General features: G+C 52.3%; 1 protein-coding gene across 4 annotated transcripts in view; it reads left to right on the top strand.

Annotated features, from left to right (window-relative positions):
* The first annotated feature begins 398 nt into the window (after positions 1-398).
* RASSF2 (Ras association domain family member 2) overlaps positions 399-16,504 on the top strand; it is a 41,772-nt gene continuing 25,666 nt past the window's right edge. Inside the window, exons 1-2 of one of the 4 annotated variants that reach the window (XM_036321870.1) lie at positions 405-693; positions 11,894-11,965. The gene's annotated coding sequence lies outside the window, so the exon portion shown is untranslated. Of the gene's footprint in view, positions 694-11,893; positions 11,966-16,504 lie in introns of all 4 variants that reach the window. The other 3 variants (XM_036321873.1, XM_036321871.1, XM_036321869.1) reach the window with 3 other exon arrangements.

Raw genomic sequence — 16,504 nt, 5'->3', positions numbered from 1 at the left:
GCCTGGGAAATCCGGGGAGCTCGAGCGGGGCTCCCCAGGACAGCGTGACTGTTCCCTGGGAGTGGCTGTCACAGCGCGGGGCCAAGACCCCATCCCTCTTGGAGAGGGCAGAGCGAATGGGGGAGGGAAACCAGCGCATCCTCCCCGCCCTCGCACACTAACCCCCTCCACGCACTCACCCCCCCGCCCCCCCCCGCTCCCCCACTCCCCGCCCCCCCAGAGCCCGGAAGAGGCACTGACAGTCCCAGCTCTGACTCAAAGGCAGGGAAGGAGGGGACGCTCAGCCACCCCATTGTCTGGGAGGGAGGGGAGAGGCTCCGCCCCCCGGGGGGAGGGGGAGGGGGAGGGGGAAAGGCGGGAGAGCAGGAGAGGAAGAAAGGCGAGGGAAGAGGGGTGTGGGGAGAGATGGAGAGCTCAGGAAAGAAGTGGAGGGAGGATGATCACACCGGATAGGGGAAGATAAAGGCTTAGGGGCGGGCAGAGGGCGAGGAGGGCGGAGAGGGAGCGAGGAGGGCGGGGCGTCCGACCCCCAATCTCGTGGCGGTCGCCGGCCCTGCCCCGCCCCGCCGGATTTGATCCGAACCCGCTGAAGGGTGGCCGAGGCGCAGGCTGGAGCAGCCCCCCTGCCGCGGCACCCCGGCTTCCAACCTACGGTCTCCGCGGCGCGAGCGATGCTGCGGGCTCGGAACGCAGGCAAGGCTCTGGGCGCGGGGCGCGGGGGCGGGGGCCAGGCTCCGGGCGCAGCACGCGGGACGCCGGGTGCGGGGTCCCCGCGGTCCTCTCTCCCCTGCCAGTCTCCGCCTCCCCGAAAGTTTCCCCGCACGGCCGGGTCCAGGTCAGCCCCTCTCTCCTCGCCTGCCCCCCGCGCCCCCGGTCTCCTCCCTCCTGCCCAACCGCTGGGGGTTCCCGTGGGGTTTCTGGGGGTGTGGACTCCCCAGGGACTGCGTAGGCATGGAACCCCAGCCGACCTGCCTTCCGGCCGGAGAAAGTTGTGGCTCCAAGTTCGTCCTCCCGCCCCGAGCCCGGGGGTCCTTCCTTCTCTCCGCAACCTGGGCGGCGGCTGGAAGGCTCCTCCGCCCCATCCCCGGGGTCCCGGCGACTCCCTGGCGAGGTGGGGCAGGGCGGCAGGTGCAGGGAGGGGAGGCCCCCACAACCCTGGTGAGTGCCCGGACTCCAATCCGGTCCTCTCCTTCCCGGCCCAACGGACAGTCCGTTCCTCAGAGGCGGGTTCCAGCCTCCCCCCAGCCCCCCCGGGCTCCCTCTGCCTCCACAAGGGCTCAGGGTGCTCGGGGCCCCTGGTCCTCGGGACACTTCCCCTCTGCGGTCTCCCGCCCGCCTCCGGAGCTGGTGCTTGAGGTCTAGGGGACCTCAGCTTTTCGTCCTCGGCGCCGGAGAGAGGCAGGTGCCTTGGGCGGACGCGGCCACTTCTGCATTTCGAGCGCCTGCTTTGCATTCAGCTTCTAAACTGGGAGAAACCGGGGACGGCCGAGCGGCGCAGTGGCCGGGCTGGGAGGCCCAGGGTCCCCTCTTGCCCCAGGGCGCTCTGTGGGGCCTGGGTGGTTCGCAGCACCTTTGCACCTCCGTGACAGGAGGAACTGGGCAGGCGGCTGCTCGCGGCTGCCATGCGCTTCATTTCCAGGTGGCCGGAATCTGGGCCCTAGAACGTGTTCTCCCAGAGGACAGAGGCTGTGTCCAGAGCCGGCCAGGCTTATAGCGAGTCCCTTACATGTAATGAATGAACGTCTGAACCAGTGAGCTGCCCGGTAACAATTTGCGCTGGAGCGGGACTCAGTTCCTGCCACAGCTGATCTTGGTACAATGGGAGGAAAGAATTAGAAACAATGATTGTTTTGAGCAGCTGCCTCAGCCAGAGCCAGGAGCCTTCTTTCCAGATTATCTGGATGAGGAATCTGGGGTTGGAATGATGGTACTTACCAGTCCACATTGACCTACCGGGAACTTTTTCTGCAGGGGGTCTGAAAAATTAAAGACACTTCTCATGACGAAGTCATATTTATTGCGTTGTTTGAGGAGAGTTCTTTCTTTTTAGCTCGTGTCCAAAGGCAGTGTCCTAGGGACAAAGTGTGGGTGGGAGGTGCCCATTTGGGAACAGAGACCCTGGAGTGGGGCCATGAGTCTGCACACCAGCTGTGCTTTCTCCTCTAGACAGGCCAGCTGATGCCTAGGAGCTGGGGCAGGGAACCTGGAGGGGGGGAGGGGGACGGGGTAAATTGAACAGGGAGGGCCTCAAATGATAGTTGAGCTCAGAGAGGTGGGGTATTTTGGAAAGAGAATAGTTCTTGCTCTGGGAGAAGGAGGCATAGCAAGCAGCCTGCGGGGCACCTGGGAGTCTGGGCTGATACAGGTTGGGGCTCTCTGTGCTGGAGAGGCTGGGGGTGACTCCTGCTCCTGCTTCAGAAGATGGGAGAGCAGAGGGAGAGTATTGGGGAGATCGGATAATTGTGTGGTGCAGCCTACACATATCCCTTGCTCCTCTGGCTTCGTTTTCATGCTGGTGAAATCTGTTAGAATGATGAGGGGCACTTTTGGGGAGCCTGGCTGAGAGGAGGTCAGGGGATCTAGGGCCCCCAGTCATGCCCTCCTCCTAGGGAAGGTGGGGTGTACCTTTTCCACCAGGCTGAGTGGGCCAGGGCATATGCAGTACTTGCACCTGCTGCATCTCTAGCTGGCAGCACCCCACCTTCCTGAGGGTGGTCTCCCCCTGCCCTGGGTCTCCGTAACTCACCTCTCTGCTTTTCTGCCTGGCTTCTGTTTGGGGGTTCAGGCCTTCTCTCCAGTTTGTGTTATCTTGGGAGTGGTAGATGACCCTACATCTTGTTTTTGATCCCTCAGTCCTCCTCAGCTCTCTGATGCACTGGCCTACTTGGGACTTTTCAGTCATCTGCTGGTTTTGCTTGGAATTCTTGGTCTATTTCCTGGTGCCCTGGAGCCAAGATTTGTGTCTGCTAGCAACGAAAATAATTTTATGGCCCTAACCGGTTTGGCTCAGTGGATAGAGCGTCGGCCTGCGGGCTGAAGGGTCCCAGGTTCGATTCCGGTCAAGGGCATGTACCTTGGTTGCGGGCACATCCCCAGTAGGGGATGCAGGAGGCAACTGATAGGTTTCCCTCTCATCGATGTTTCTAACTCTATCCCTCTCCCTTCCTCTCTGTAAAAAATCAATAAAAATATATAAAAAAAATAATTTTATGGTTTGGGGCCACCACAACATGAGGAACTGTATTTAAGGGTCGCGGCATTAGGAAGGTTGAGAACCACTGGCTTAGGAACGGCTGAGAGAGTGGGCTAGAGAGAACCCAGGAGCACACATCCTGGCATCTCTGCGGGGTGCCCAGGGCTGGACCCGGGACCTTGCCAGAAAGGGGTCCTGTCACCAGAGGACCTCGGCCTGATCATTGCTTTCAGTCCTGTCTAGGGTACTTTGGCAGGACGTGTGCTCACTGGGAGGTGGGGTGTAGAATCAGGGCCAGATTGCCGGCGAACCCCATGGAGAGAAGGGGATTCGAACTGGGTGTTCTAAGAGCAGCTGCGGGACTTGCCCACGTTTCCTTCTCCCCTCCCTCTGAGGGAACCCCGGGCAGGCCTCCGCTGTGCAGTTGGGATGGAACAAGACCCCCAGCCTCTGTCTGTGTCCGTAGCTGCTGAGAGCTGCTACAGCTGGTTTGTAAAGCCAGGGCAGCGGTCCTCTCCCCCCACCGGCCACAATACGGTGCAGTGATTTACCCAATGGCACACTGTCCTATTTAAACACCTCCCTGCCTCTCCAGAAGAATTTAATAAAACAAATCTTAAGATGGGTTATGCTCCCACAGACCCATGATTGTGGTTTTATTTATCTGGCCTGCTTGTGGGTTCCCATGAAGCATGTTGAGGGGTGGGGATGGGGCAGGAGGCAGAGGGAAAGCAGGACACAGAAAACAGGGACAGTCTTCAGCCTCGACTGGCTGGGGGACTAGGGGGTCATGTTGGTCATCCCTCGGATGGCAGACTAAGCCTGTAATCACAGGTTGATGCAGCTGCTGGGATGATGACAGCTTGGGGCTCAGGACTCCCGCCCAAGGCAATTGTGGCTAAACTTCAGAGGGCAGCCTCTCACAGGAGAAGGGGGTGGGGAAGGGCATTTGGCCTGTTCCCGAGGGAAGAGCAAAGGAACTTAGAAGGGCTTTTCTATTCTACTAATAGAAATTGGTAAAAAGATACCCTGTGCTTTCCTTGGACATGTCCACCCAAAGTGCTTGGACAAAGTAAGTTTACTTCACCAGCAAGTTTACCCATAAGTGGCACTCATTTGAGTGTTTGTTTGATTAATGGCTCATTTCTTCAAGAGTAATGAAAACAGTGTTGAATTTGGAGTTGAATTGTATTTGACCATTTCCTAGCTGCGTGGCATTGAGCAATGGCAGCACCCTTCCCATGTTCCTCTGGCCTCGAGCAATGGCTGATGGGAGAAGGTGCATAAACACTCCAGCTCCCTCGACTCTTGGTTGGGGTAACTTCGGGGCATGTTGTCTGCTGGCTCACAGGTAACTGGCTCCCTCCATTGGCTGCCTTCCCTTCCCTGTGCACTTTCTCACTGCCTTCCACTGGCCCTTGAACCCTTATCTTGGGGTCAACATCTGGGGAATACCACCCTAAGAGAGGCTTTAGTCCATAATTAAAGTCATCGGGAGTCTCTTGAGTTTCAGTTTCCCCAACTGTAAGACAGAACTGATAACTGTCTCACAGGGATATGGTGCTGTGAGCTCAGCTCGGGGCCTGGCAGACAGCAAGCATTCAGGCAAACATTTACTGGCGCATTGATTAGTACCGAAGGGGCTGTGGTGGATTAGGGAGTGAAAATTATAATGGACCATGGAGAATTATAATGCTGTCCTTAGGTTAGGTGGGGAACCCAGGTCAACTGCTCATGGTTTTCACATCTAGATTGTGACCTGTGATGTGCTGAGGAATGTTTGGCTGGGCAGGAAGGTGAATAAGCCCCGTTTGGTGGCGTTTGCTGGTTTCTGTGATGTAAATTTACCCACGTGGCAGATTTCAAGCTACTAACATGGCATCGCTCAACACTGAATTGGGATGAGATGTGCTTCATCAGCGCTTGAGAGCCGGTAGGAGTCAACCCCAGCACATGTCTGGTCATGTGTGAGCTGGGATGTGACCTCAGATCTTTTTTTTTTTTAAATACATATTTTCATTGATTTCAGAGAGGAAGAGAGAGGGAGAGAGAGATAGAAACATCATTGATGAGGGAATCATTGATTGGCTGCCTCCTGCACCCCCCACAGGAGCCGGAAACCCAGGCATGTGCCCTGACTGGGAATCAAAACGTGACCTTCTGGTTCATAGGTTGATGCTCCACCACTGAGCCACGCTGGCTGGGCTGATCTTAGATCTTGATTTCCAGTTTCGTACACAGGGTGAGGAGGATAAGAATTGTACTAGGCGTCACAATTTGGAGTATGTCCAGCCCTGGCCGGGTGGCTCAATTGGTTAGAACACCGTCCCATACACCAAAATGGTTTTGGGATCCATTCCCCGGGCAGGGCACATACCTAGGTTGTGGATTTGATCCCCAGTCAGAGTGTGCGGGGGGAAGGCAGTCGATGGATGTTTATCATCCCCCACCCCTTTCCTCTCTCACTAAAATCAATTTTTAAAACCCAAAACATATCCTCAAGTGAGGATTAAAAAAAATTGGGAGTATGTTCAACACTGCCCTGAACTGGCTGATTCACTATGTGTGAAATTTCTGGGTTCATTGAAAGATTACTGGAATGTTTATGCTATGAGTCTTTCAGTTTCCCTATCTCCAGGGCACGGGGTTAGATGATTCCACAAGTTCCTTTTAGCCTTTGGTCTCTTTAGGAAGGTTCCATTGCATTCTTCCTTTGTCCACACAAGAACAAAACCTTTCACAAAAGAATACCTTTCGCGTGTCCACACGTGTGTTGCCCACTGTGGGGCACCCGGCACTGGGCCATCCTAGGTTTTGCTATAGTCTTTTTCTGCTGGCCCAGGGAATTCGGTAGGCATTAACCCAGTAAAATTCCGCCTTCCTTGTGTACCAGTGTCACTTCATCACACAGGCATGGTGTGTCCCCAGAGGAAGCCCAATGGGGACAGAGCGGAGAGATGATTTCTCATGGAAAAGGCAGTCCCTACTTCCCCGAACCACTATGCAATGTCATAGATGCCCAAGTGGAATCCAAGAAATGCCCACGTGGAGAAATGGACTTTTATATGACAGAATTCAACATCCCTGCTTCAGTTTTTTGTTGACAGTCCTCCCAAGGGAGTCTTGGACTCAACAATTCCACCTGTAGGAATTCTTACCCTAAGGATTCAATTGGACAAGTGCAGAAGAATACGTGCACAGCGATGTCCTTTGTAGCATTCTTTATAATAATAACCATCAGAATAAAAATGGAGACTAGATGTCCAGTCATAGTAAACTTGTTAATTACAGTATGTCTATGTACTTTGGAATACTACATGGCTACAAAACGTATAGGACTAAAGAAGTATATATATTAACATGGGAAAATATGCAGGCTCAATCCCCAGTAGGGGGTGTGCAGGAGGCAGCTGGTCGATGTTTCTCTCTCATTGATGTTTCTCTCTCTCTCTCTCCCTCTCCCTTCCTCTCTAAAAATCATAAAAACATACAAAAAAAGGTGATACATATACAATGGGGCCTTGACTTATGAGTTTAATTCGTTCCGAGACCGAGCTCGTTAAGAGCTGGTTAAGGAGCTCGTTAATTCAAATTACTCTATCAACTCAATGCAAAAAATCAGCCGAGAGGCAGCTGGTATCTCAAAAAACTCGTTAGTCGGGACACTTGTAAGTCAAGGCCCCATTGTATTTCTAAAGAGCTGGTTCCTAAACATTATGCTATTTTTATAAAATATATCATGTCATCCATTTATGTTTGCCTCTGTGTGGGGAGCAGCTACAGTGTTTGGACAGGCTCAAGCCTTGGACTGATGAGAGGGCACAGTCCTCTCATTGCCACATGCAAGTCCCAGCTTGGAGGGCAGGGCCCTCCCAGCTCAATTATAGCCAACAGCTATAGTTGTAAGCTTGAACCTATGGTCCGAACATGTGGCCCCATGTGCCTGAGTGATGTGGGCTTGGTAGAGTTCAGGTGCATGTAGTTGAGTAGGATTGAAACCCAGGAGAATGTTGTAAACATCTTGGTCACACCCTTACTTTGCCTCGTGGAATCCGGCTATAAAATAAAGGCATGGCTGTGGGCGTGGTCGCTGTCTCTCAGAGAAGCAGCGTCCCACTGAGACCCAGCTTTCATTCTCTAGTCTGTCTTTTCTAAGCCTTTCAGCCGCCCCCACTCAGGTTCACCCTTGGCTGTGCTGGTGCGGCACACCTCTGAAATGATGTTTGGCAAAATGTTACTGCTGCTGAATGCCTCATCATCCCAGGGTTTTTGTATGTGTGTGAGAAGGGTGGGTGGAGGAGATGAGGGGATAGAGAAGTTGTGCTTGGGGTTCACAGCTCTCCTGCAGTGAGTGAGGTCCAAACAAGGTGAAAACCATCTTCCTTAAAGATTGTGAACGAGAGCGTCAACCTTTCTATTTCTATTTGTGTGTTTCAAACTCTGCTAAATACCCACATGGTGGCTGTGGGTATGGCTGCTGGATGTTTGTGCACAGTCAGGGTCCGCTGTCCGCTGCTAGAGTCCGGGAGGCCCCCAGAACTCCGGGGAGATGGGTGGTAGCCTCAGATAATGGGTGCTGTCTTCCTAAAGCTCATACACATCTCACAGCCACTCATATGGACATTTGGGACAAGGATTGCTCTCTTGTGCATGTGCTGGGTTGTGTGTGTGACGGGGCAGTCAGACACAAGGTGCAGTGGGGTGGGGGATGCGGGGAGGCAGGGGAGGAGGTGTGTACGCTTTATTCCTGTCTGAGGTGAGAGGAGGTTGGGAAACTTCTGGACCCAGAACCAGGAAACCAGTTCATGACTCTGTTCAGGGGTCACAGGGGTGGGTCAAATGGCTTTGCTCTGGGACAACTAGTGCTGTGGGGAATGCCCTACCTTCTTTATTGCGGGAGCTCCCGTGAGGGCCTGTGAGGCTTCCACTGAGTTGAGGAGAGAGTGTAGGTCTGGGAGGGACACGTACCGCTGGGCTCTCCAGGGCTTTCTTTACCTGGTGCCTGGCTCTGCCTGTTTCCTGTCTGCCCAGGAGGAGGCTGCTCTTTCACTCCCAGAAAGTTGGGGAAATGCAAAGAGTTTACAAATGTAAAGAGAGGCTTCTGAAGGCCATTTTGAGGAGAAGTTCTGCTTTTTTTGTGGTGCTGGTTTTCTGTCAGGGTTAGTCAGCTGGGGACAAGGCAGCGGGGGAGAGTGTGAATGTGGTTTTGTGAAAAAACTTCCCCTCAGTCTCCTGGAAATGTTCTGGAAACCCCAGGACGTGCCCTCTGTCCTGGCAATTTGAGGGGCAAGAGATCTGCTGTGTGAGGGATCTGCCGTATGCAGTTGTAGGGAGCACACAAGGTTAAAGGGGAGCGGATGTAAGGTGCCCCCCAGTGGCTGCCCAGGGGAGGGCTCAGAACTGGGGACCCTGCCTCCACTCTCCCCTCGGGACTGCTGCCCAAGTGCAAGGAACCTCCCTTCTAGGCTGGAGGAGGCCAGTGGTCCTGGCTGTTGGGTTCCAATTCTGGCCCCAGGTAGCAGGGAGGGGAAACCCGAAGGTCTCAGCATTCAAGGTCGGTGTCAGCCTGTAGCACCAAAAAAGGAAGCAGTGCTGGGGTTCCCTGAGGAAGGGGATGTGAGGTCAGAGATGAGTCTTAGAGAAAGAGCTCAGTAAACAGGAAGTGTGGCCCGAGAAACCTGTGCTGGTCGGAAATGGGGAACAGGAGGTGCCCCTCCTCACCTGCCCGGATAGGTCGCAGGTCCCTGCAGAGCTGAGAGGCTAACCCACACCCAGCCAGTTGGGGCTCTGAGCACAATGGGGTGATACAGGCCCCGATCACATGGGTCTCCACTTAAATCCTGTAATTACTGGACTGGAGAAGAGCTTAATGTGCCCTTCCTGAGTTAGGACACGAAACTACCCTGTAAAAGGGCCCTCAGTCTTGAGAGATGCAGGTCAGGGAATGCTTCATCTTATTTGCCTCATTAGGGCCAGTGTCACCTCCACCAACTTCCCATGACTTCCTCTCAGTCACACGGAATTTCACACTCTGTTGGCTTTTAGCCCATGAGGGGTGCATCCTGGCTGGGCCCCTCTGGTGGAAGGTGATGTAGGTGCTGCTTTAGAGAGGCAGATGTGACCATGCTCTTCCCTGGGGGTCTGTAGATATCATGAGAGAGTTAGCTGTCTAGGTCTTTGGTTTCTCTGAGCCAGAATCTAAGTCGCGCGCACGCGCGCATGTGTGTGTGTGTGTGTGTGTGTGTGTGTGCGCGCGCGCGCGTGCATATACACTCCATACACACACTCTCACAGATCCATACTTATACATTCACACACATACACACAGCTTTTTCTGTCTGGAGTTTTTACTTCCTTTATGCCTTTTTTTGGTCTCACTCCAACACCCCGATTCTCTGATGTGAGGCTATGGGCCTTTGGGCTTCTTTCTAAACATCTATCCAGATGTTGGGATTTCCGTCTTTCTTCCTGGGGTGGTTGTGGGGATTAAGTGAGTCAGAGCAGGTAAGAGCCCGCAGTAGGCTCGCATTTATGGTAGCTACCTATTATTCACATGTGTCGTCTTATTATGAGCACAATAATAACACTGTGATTGTTCTGCTCCGGGTTTATGGGGAACAGGTGTCCAGGCCTCCTGTAACTAGTCTGCTAGTTCTCTTTTCTACCTGCCTTTAGGTAAGTGCCTTTCTTGTCAGGCAGGGCAAGCCACCTTCTCCCATATGCCTTTCCCTTCCTTCTTGTATGATGCTTGACACTCTTTGAGGCGGGGAGGGGCCAAGCCTTTTATTCAGTCACAGTAAAGCTGAGAAAGTGCAGTTCATGCACCAGCACACTTGACCTTAACTTTCCCCTGGTGGTGTTTGATGCTTAGGCCCTTTCCTGAGCAGAGTGCTTGGGAGAGCTTGGGTGGATCACCCGGCCCCCCAGGGTGGGAAAGGGGATGGAGGTACATTTCGGGAAGGGAGGCTCAGGGATCAGTGGGGTGGGCAGGTCCCAGAGAGGACAAGGGCCTGGCCAATAAGTGGGCCTTTTATTGAATAACTCAGGCAGGCAGGAGGCAAAATTGCATCCTGTTTCTTTCCAAGGCAGCCCGAATTGCCCACGTCCAGGACAGGCTCGGGTTCGGGAATCGGGAGGTGGAATCTCTTGTAATCTCTAGATCTTGGCAGGGCCCCAGGCCACAGCTCAAGTCTCATTCCTCGTGTGGCAACAGGGCTGGGGTTTCCTGTTTGCCATCTACATTTCTTCCTGCCCCGATAGCAGGGGGCCGAAGTGCAGAGGGGCCAGCACTGTCTCCGTCAAAGCTGCTTGGCTGCGAAGCAGAGTCCTCAGGAGACCGGCTAGGGCGGTCTTTAACTCTGTAGCACGAAGCACTGTGTGGGATAAAGTGCTTGTCCAACCCAGGAGATACAGATTGTCTCCAGAGGGCAAGGCGGAGTTCAGAGGAGAGGTGGGGAAGGCCCCAAAAGGGGAAGTCTCCAGCGAGCATTTCCTTTGCATCTGGGCCTGGGGCTGGCTTCCTGGCTTCCTGGCCTCTGTGGTGTGGTGCCTGGCTTTGCGTGACGGGCCCTTTGGGTTGGCTGTGCGCCTGCATACACTGGCCCTCTGGGGGCTCAGCATTGTCCCCTTACCCCTTCGGAATATTAGTTATGGGGAAGGGGGGGCGCTAAAGGCCAAACTCAGTTTGCTTTTAGAAAAGTCTGTCCTCTCCACTCTCGAAAAGCTGCTTTGAGAGGCAGGTGTCGGTGTCCTCGGTCTCTGTTCCTGTCAGATTTCACGCTGGTTCTCAGCCCCGGTTGTACATTGGCAGGACCTGGGGAGGCTTTTAAAATGCTCACCCTGGGCCCCACCCAGAGCATCTGATGTTACAGCCTGGACGTGGGTATTTTAAATCACCATCCTGCCTCCCCCAGCCCCACCCTCTGACCCTGGGAGAGTCTAAAGAGGACCTCTGAGATGTCCTGTGGTGTCTCAAGGTCAGCTGCTCCTCGGTCCCCATTAGGTTTCAGGGGAGGCCCTGCCAAGTGTGCACAGCCCTCTCACTGCTCAGGGGTGGTCCTGTGGGGTGGCCCTTGGTATTTTCTGTGGAAATCACGCCCCTCCCCACGCCTGGCCCTTTTCCTAGCTATACTTCCTTAGACACGGACTGCCTGTGTCCTATAAATTAGCTGTTGTCCCCACCTTCCATCCTACTCTGGGAGCTCAGGTGGGAGTGGGGAGGGGCCAGGCTCCTGCTATACAACCAGGAAGACAGTTTAGGAGACAAAAAAAACACAAACCACCAAAGGGGGTGTGGTTCTTCATCTCACCCTGGACTTTCCTGCCAGGGTTTGCCTACCTTTCTGTTCTGCATTTGTGTGTCCCCCCCCCCCCCCCCTTTCTCTTCCCCTGGGGACTTTACAGATGATAAGTGAGCTGAGAGCCACTTTGTCTCTGGGCTGGAACTGTATAGCGATTAGCCCAGTCCCAGGGATGCTCCAATACCCGATTAATTGCCTTGTGTTTTCGGGGCACCCTGGCAGAGTGGGAGTGAGGGCACTGGAGCTTGGAGGAACCAAGAGCTAGGAACAGAGGAGAGTCTACTCTTTGGAGCAAGTTTTGTTTTATTTTATATTTGTTATCATTTTTTTGAAGCGAGTTTTGGATGGCTTTTCCCACCTGCTTGCGTTTCTTGAGAGTTGATGTTTGCCCTCTTCACAGGAAGCTGAGCTGGTGACTTCCATTTATCTGAGAGGCCTGGAGTGGGAGGCTGGAAGCGCCTGTGAGTGGGAGGTAGGTCTGTGAGAAGGAAGAGGAAGGGATCCTTCCTGCAATAACTTCAGGGTTTTGACTGGTCCAGAGCTTGGGCAAGTCTATTCCCCGTTCCCACAGCTCAGCCCCTCACTGCACCTGGCTATCCTGTGTGGGCAGCTCTTTCCTTCCAGCCTGAGGGTGTATGGGAGAAGGTGACAAAGCCAGGAGCTGCTTCAAGCCCAGACATGGGACAGGCAGTGGACGATGCGGTGCCCACCAGGATCCCCTGTACCTACCGCATGCTGTGGGTGTTGACGTGGGGGGCCTTAGCTGCTCCCTAGTCCTGAGAACTGCTCTTGCAGGGAAGTGCCTGGGAGCGCAGCCTGTCCTCTGAGGGCTGGCCTGGAGTCGGTGACTGACTGGCACTGGATACAAAGGCCTGGCCTGCTTGTCTCAAGGCGGGACAACTGTGCAGTTATTCACACCCTACAGCTCCCATGGGATCAGGCGGTGGCTGGACTCCCGCTGGGCCCACAGCACTCCCGGTCCTGCTTCCCTCGCTCCCTTAATGGGTTCTCCTGAAAGCATTTCCTCAGTAGTCACGTGCACAGGAACCCTCATTTCGGGCTGTGCTTCTAGGAGTCCTCATTTTGGACTGTGCTTCTAGGTTTTCCTTGGGCTGGCTGCTGAACCCACTCCCTCTCTCGAAAAAATAATGATAATGAGAATATTTGCCGGAGAGGCTCAGTGTGGCAGCTGGGGGTCCAGAGAGAGGAGGCTCCAGGTCCAGGAGGGAAGAGAGACACCAGAGGATGGTTTCTGTGCGGGAAGTGCTGGGAGGAAGGACAGGCTGAGGGGTGAGCTCCTGTCCCTACTCCCCCCTCCCTTGCCCCCCCCCCCCATCACAACTCAGGGGCAGTGGGGACAGTTTATGGGAAGAGCTGGGTTTTGGATCAGGGTCCCAAAAACGTGAGGGTGCTCGGGTCTGAGGAGGAGCGTGGGCACGCTCATGGCGGGTGAAACGCAGGCCCAGAAAGTTCTCTGTGGCTGGGATGTCATCATACTCAATGGTGTAGGAATCTTCCCTTTGTCAAGGCCTTCTCTTGAATCTTAGGGAGGGTCTTACCTCTGGGTTGTCTTTGAAGCAGGCAGCAAGTATGGATGGGCCTCCACATGGGACATATGAGGTTCCACGGACAGGCTGGATGGCATCGCCCAGGCCTTTAACGGAGCTGAGGAGAACCTGGAATATTCTGCAGGGGCATGTCGTCAATGCCAGAGACTGACTGGTCGGTGGCCCCAATGTGTCTCCAACAGGATTAGGTCCTGGGAGGCTCCCGGCCCACCTTGGCTCTTGTAAATGATTCTTACAAGGCATTTTGGCGTCCAGGTAGGGCCCATAAATTCTTTTTTAAAAACTTGTTGTTGTTGTTAATCCTCACCTTGAGGATATTTTCCCACTGATTTTTAGAGAGAGTGGAAGGAAGGGAAATAGGAGAGGGAGAGGGAGGGAAGGAGAGAGAAAGAGAAAGAGAAACATTGATGTGAGAGAGACTTGACTGGGAATCAAACCCCAGACCTTCCATGCGCAGGCTGACCCTCTAACCAATGAGCCACACCAGCCAGGACAGGCCTTAAATTCTTAGTAATAACAGAGTTGCAACAGCCAGCTGAGCGAATCCCTCTCTCGAAGGCTGCAGATATTGGCAGGCACCTCGGAGGAAGTGTCCTCCACATTCCAGCTCATCAATGGTCTTCCTCTGGCCCTTCCTTACGTGAGAAACAACGCTCTGTTAAGGAGTCTCGGACTGAACTCTGAGTTTCCGGCCTTTTGTCAGCTCTGCTGCAGTGTTGGCCTTAAAGTGTATGCAAATTTAGCAGGCTTTACTTTTTCTGTCCCCTCCACCCCCCAGCTGGCTGGAATAACCAGTGATTTGTGGTGATGGTTGGAAAGTTTGTCGGGGGAGACGCAGATGTTGTCCCGGAGGCAGACTAAGGAGGGGCTCGGTTGGGTCCTATAATCAGTTACCTGTAATTTCAGTTCGACAACGTGGTAGGCGATGTATTTTCCTAACACTTTTAATGCAAGGAATGTAAAAGTACCAAGAAAAAAGGTGGGGAGGAGTCCGGCTGGAGATAAAGATTGGACAACATGAGCCTTTAGGTCGGATTTATAGTGATGGCCTTGGTAGGGTCACCCGACAGATTGAGAGTGACCAAAAGTCTTGGAGAATTCCCGCATCTGGGCCTCACGACTACTTGATTTATATCTGTAACAGAGAAAAGAGTTTGTCCACCGGGCGCTGCAGATAGCCAGTTGCGCTGACACTGGTGCAGTGAAAGAGAGTGGCAGTGATTGTATAGCGCTGCACTGGGGAGACCGGGTAGCTTGTGCTGGAAAAACCCAAGCTCCTCGATGCTTTACAGACAAGGGCTTTCACAGAACAGAAACCATGAGCGAGGGGCTCAGGGTCCTGGGCTGTGTTGATTGGTCAGTTCTTACTCAAGCTTCAGCAACCTGATTGTTTTCAACCCCTGGGGGCTTCCTGTCTGGGTCTACTTGACTGTGGGAGAGAACACATCTTGGGGTTGTGAGTCAGTGACATTATCCTAAGAACAGTAGGAAAAGAACAGAGCTTTGCATTCCATGCTTCACGGTGTATGTTCTCCTGTTATCTTAAGCGGAGTATACGTACCTTCTGAAACTTGCTTTGCAGGCGGGACTGCAGGCCCCAGGACATGACTATATTGCAATGCAGCTATGACTCTGAAGGGCTAATTGAATAATTTTAACTAAAAGCTAGATTCTAATATGTCTAGTATGCTATGATTTGCTGTTCGCTTCTATCAGTTGGTAGGTAAAAGTAAAGTGATGAGAAAGATTTCATAGTTTATTAACTATTTGTGTTTATTTCTCTTCGAATTGTCTGTTCATGTCCTTGGACCAATTTTTACCGAGGGTAGAATCTTTTTCTTTCTGATTTATTAAAGCCCCGTACATAGTAAGTATTGTGCCGCGCCAGCATGGCCAAGGGTGAGTCCGAGTGGGGGCAGTGAAGGATGGAGAAAAGACAAGAGAAGAAAGCTGGGTCTCGGTGGGATGCTGCTTCTCTGAAGGAGAGAGAGCGCCAGCGCCCACAGGCCGTGTCTTTATGTTATAGCCGGGTTCCACGAGGCAAAGTAAGGGTGTGGTCAAGATGTTTACAACATTCTCGTGGGTTTCGGGCCTACTCAATTACATGCACCTGAACTCTATCAAGCCCACATCACTCAGGCACGTGGGGCCACGTGTTGGGACCATAGGTTCAAGCTCACAACTACAGCTGTTGGCTATAATTTTGCTGGGAGGGCCCTGCCCTCCAAGCTGGGACGTGCACGTGGCACTGAGAGAACTGTGCCCTCTCCTTAGTCCAAGGCTTGAGCCTGTCCAAACACTGTAGCCGCTCTCCACAAAGGATATTAGCCTTTTGTCACGTTTTGTAAATATCTTCTCCTAATTTGTCCTTTGCATTTTGACTTTGGGTAGGGAAAAAAATTTTTTAAACAGAAATTTAAAATTTTTACAGATTGGTATCAATTATGTTTTTATTATGCCTTCTGGGTTTTGTTTTTTCCCCCCAAACCCAAACACGTTCTTCCCCTTTGGCAGCCATCAGCTTGTTCTCTATATCTATGGCTCTGTTTCTGTTTTGTTTCATTTATTCGCTTAATTTTTTAGATTCCATGTATAAGTGAAATCATATGGTATTTGTCTTTGTCTGATTTATTTCACTTAGCATAATACCCTGTAGGTTCATGAATGTTGCTGCAAATGGCAAGATTTCATTATTTTTTATTAATGAGTAATTTTCCATTGTACGTATCATCTTTTTTTTTGTATGTTTTTATGATTTTTAGAGAGAGAGGCAGGGAGAGGGAGGGAGAGATAGAAACATCAGTGAGAGAGAAACATCGACCAGCTGCCTCCTGCACACCTCCTACTGGGGATTGAGCCTGCAACCTGAGCATGTGCCCTGACTGGGAATTGAACCAGTGACCTCTTGGTTCATGGGCTGACATTCAACCACTGAGCCACACTAGCCAGGCTATATCATATCTTTTTTAATCCATTCACCTATTGATGGACATCTAGTTTGTTTCCGTATCTGTTTGTTTTTGTGTTGTTATTTTATTTTATTTTTTTCAGATAAATACCCAGAAGTAGAATTGCTGGGTCATCTGGCAGCTTTGTTTTTAATTTTTTGAGGAACTTCTGTAGTGTTTTCCATAGTGACTGCACCAATTTATAATCCCACCAATGGTGCATGAGGATTCCCTTTTCTCCACATCCTCACCTACACTTGTTGTTTGCTGATTTTTTGATGATGGCCATTTTGACAGGTGTGAGGTCATATCCCATAGTGGTTTTAATTTGCATTTTCCTAATGATTAATGATGAGCATCTTTCCATATGTCTATTGGCCATCTGTATGTGTTCTCTGGAGACATGTCTATTTAAGCCCTTTAGCCATTTTTAAATTGGATTATTCATATTTTTTGCTATTAAGTTATATGAGTTCCTTATATATTTTGGATATT

The sequence above is a fragment of the Myotis myotis genome, unplaced genomic scaffold (genome assembly GCF_014108235.1).
Source record: "Myotis myotis isolate mMyoMyo1 unplaced genomic scaffold, mMyoMyo1.p scaffold_m19_p_9, whole genome shotgun sequence".
Classification (NCBI taxonomy): Eukaryota; Metazoa; Chordata; class Mammalia; order Chiroptera; family Vespertilionidae; genus Myotis; species Myotis myotis.
This window is presented reverse-complemented; position numbering and strand designations above follow the sequence as displayed.